Below are 3,115 nucleotides of genomic sequence, written 5' to 3'. Positions count from 1 at the left end.
CCCAGGCGCTGGAGGGAGGACAGAGACGGGGAGGGGCAGGGGTCCTTTTCTCACTGTGCTGTGGGGCACAGGTCCTGGGTACTAAGCCTCTGAAGAAGCTCTCAAGGACAAATTTTTTAAAATAATTTTTATCAGTGATTTAGGAGTAAACATACAATCCCTGCTGATAATATTGATGGGTGACAAAATACTGGCAGCGTGGTAATTACTGATGAGGAGAGGGTAGTGATACAGAAGGATCTGGCTCATTTGGCAAACTGGACCCATTCAAAGCAAAGAAATTTGACCAGAGCCAAATGCAAGGTCCTATGGCTAGCAACAGGGCATGCCGGTCACACCTCTAGAATGGGGAAGTGTGTCCAGGAAAGCAGTGACTCTGAAAGGGTTTTCGGGGCCATAGTGGAGAAGCCTGTCAACATGAGCTCCCAGTGTGATGTTGTGGTGGACAGGGCTAAAGGCATCATTAGACGTAGGAGCAGAGCCGTGAGCAGGATAGGGAAGTGACACAGCATCAGTAAGCCTTGGTCTACCCTGGGAGTTGAGGTCGAATTTAGCAGTGTTAAATCGATTTAAACTTGCACCTGTCCACATGACGAAGCTCTTTTTTTCGACTTAAAGGGCTCTTAAAATCAATTTCCTTACTCCACCCCCGACAAGGGGATTAGCGCTGAAATCGGCCTTGCTGGGTCAAATTTGGGGTACTGTGGACACAATTAGACAGTATTGCCCTTCGTGAGGTATCCCAGAGTGCTCCATTGTGACCGTTCTGGACAGCACTCTCAACTCAGATGCACTGGCCAGGTAGACAGGAAAAGGCCCGCGAAGTTTTGAATTTCAATTTCCAGTTTGTCCAGCATGGCAAGTTGCAGGTGACCATGCAGAGCTCATCAGCAGAGGTGACCATGATGGAGTCCCAGAATCGCAGAAGAGCTCCAGCATGGACCGAACAGGAGGTACGGGATCTGATCACTGTATAGGGAGAGGAATCCGTGCTATCAGAACTACGTTCCAGTTTTCGAAATGCCAAAATATTTTTCAAAATCTCCCAGGGAATGAATGACAAGAGGCCATGACGGGGACCCGAAGCAGTGCCGCGTGAAACTTAAGGAGCTGAGGCAAGCCTACCAGAAAACCAGAGAGGCGAACGGCCGCTCCAGGTCAGAGCCCATAACATGCTGCTTCTATGATGAGCTGCATGCCATTTTAGGGGGTTCAGCCACCACTACCCTAGCTGTGTTGTTTGACTCCTTCAATGGAGATGGAGGCAACACGGAAGCAGGTTTTGGGGATGAAGAAGATGATGATGATGAGGTTGTAAATAGCTCACAGCAAGGAAGCGGAGAAACCAGTTTTCCCGACAGTTAGGAACTGTTTCTCACCCTGGACCTGAAGCTAGTACCCGCCCAAACCCACCCAAGGCTGCCTCCCGGACCTACCAGGCAGAGAAGGGACCTCTGGTGAGTGTACCTTTTAAAATACTATACATGGTTTAAAAGCAAGCATGTTGAATGAAAAATTTGCCCTGGCATTCGCGGCTCTCCTGGATGTACTCCCAAAGCCTTTGCAAAAGTTTTCTGGGGAGGGCAGCCTTATTCCATCAACCATGGTAGGACACTTTCTACTCCAAACCAGTAGCACGTACTCGGGAATCATTGTAGAACAAAGCATTGCAGCGTATGTTTGCTGGCGTTCAAACAACATCCGTTCTTTATCTCTCTGTGTTATCCTAAGAAGAATGATCTTATTCATAAAAAGAAAAGGAGGACTTGTGGCACCTTAGAGACTAACCAATTTATTAGAGCATAAGCTTTCGTGAGCTACAGCTCACTTCCTCAGATGCATTCATAATCTTATTCATGGTCACCTGGTTGAAATAGGGTGCTTTTCTTAAGGGGACATTCAGAGGTGCCCATTCCTGCTGGGCTGTTTGCCTGTGGCTGAACGAAATGTTCCCCACTGTTAGCCACGTGCTGGGGGGAGGCAAAATGCGACCTTGTAACGAAAGCACATGTGCTATGTATATAATGTTAACAGTAAGGTTTACCGTGAAAGAGTGTACCCATTGTTCTATAAAATGTGTCTTTTTAAATACCACTGTCCCTTTTTTTTTCTCCACCAGCTGCATGTGCTTCAAGGATCACAGGATCTTCTCCTTCCCAGAAGCTAGCGAAGATTAGAAGGCGAAAAAAACGAACTGACGATGAAATGTTCTGTGAGCTCATGCTGTCCTCCCACACTGACGGAGCACAGACGAATGCGTGGAGGCAGACAATGTCAGAGTGCAGGAAAGCACAAAATGACCGGGAAGAGAGGTGGCGGGCTAAAGAGAGTAAGTGGCGGGCTGAAGAGAGGGCTGAAGCTGAAAGGTGGTGGCAGCGTGATGAGAGGAGGCAGGATTCAATGCTGAGGCTGCTGGAGGATCAAACTAATATGCTCCAGCATATGGTTGAGCTGCAGGAAAGACAGCAGGAGCACAGACTGCCGCTACAGCCCCTGTGTAACCAACCGCCCTCCTCCCCAAGTTCCATAGCCTCCAAGAACGCGGTGGGGGACCTCTGGCCACCCAGCCACTCCACCCCAGAGGATTGCCCAAGCAACAGAAGGCTAGCATTCAATAAGTTTTAAAGTTTTAAACTTTTCAAGTGCTGTGTGGCTTTGTCCTTCTCTCCTCCACCACCCCTCCTGGTGCTTCTCTCCTCCACCACCCCTCCTGGGCTACCTTGGCAGTTATCCCCCTATTTGTGTGATGAATGAATAAAGAATGCATGAATGTGAAGCAACAATGTCTTTATTGCCTCTGCAAGGGGTGATCAAAGGGAGGAGGGGAGGGTGGTTAGCTTACAGGGAAGTAAAGTGAACCAAGGGGCAGGGGGTTTCATCAAGGAGAAACAAACAGAACTGTCACACCGTAGCCTAGCCAGTCATGCATCTGGTTTTCAAAGCTTCTCTGATGCACACCGCTCCCTCCTGTGCTCTTCTAACCGCCCTGGTGTCTGGCTGTGCGAAACCAGCAGCCAGGCGATTTGCCTCAACCTCCCACCCCGCCAGAAACGTCTCCCCCTTACTCTCACAGATATTGTGGAGCGCAGAGCAAGCAGTAATAACAATGGGAATA

General features: G+C 49.1%; 1 long non-coding RNA gene across 1 annotated transcript; it reads left to right on the top strand.

The window, feature by feature from the left end:
- The first annotated feature begins 843 nt into the window (after positions 1 to 843).
- Positions 844 to 2,589, top strand: LOC311518717. The gene is made up of 3 exons (XR_014711093.1): positions 844 to 953; positions 1,050 to 1,157; positions 2,120 to 2,589. It is a non-coding gene; the product is annotated as an uncharacterized lncRNA (long non-coding RNA).
- Positions 2,590 to 3,115: the final 526 nt, after the last annotated feature.

This window comes from Lepidochelys olivacea (genome assembly GCF_965140295.1).
Source record: "Lepidochelys olivacea isolate rLepOli2 genome assembly, chromosome: 3".
NCBI lineage: Eukaryota > Metazoa > Chordata > Testudines > Cheloniidae > Lepidochelys > Lepidochelys olivacea.
This window is presented reverse-complemented; position numbering and strand designations above follow the sequence as displayed.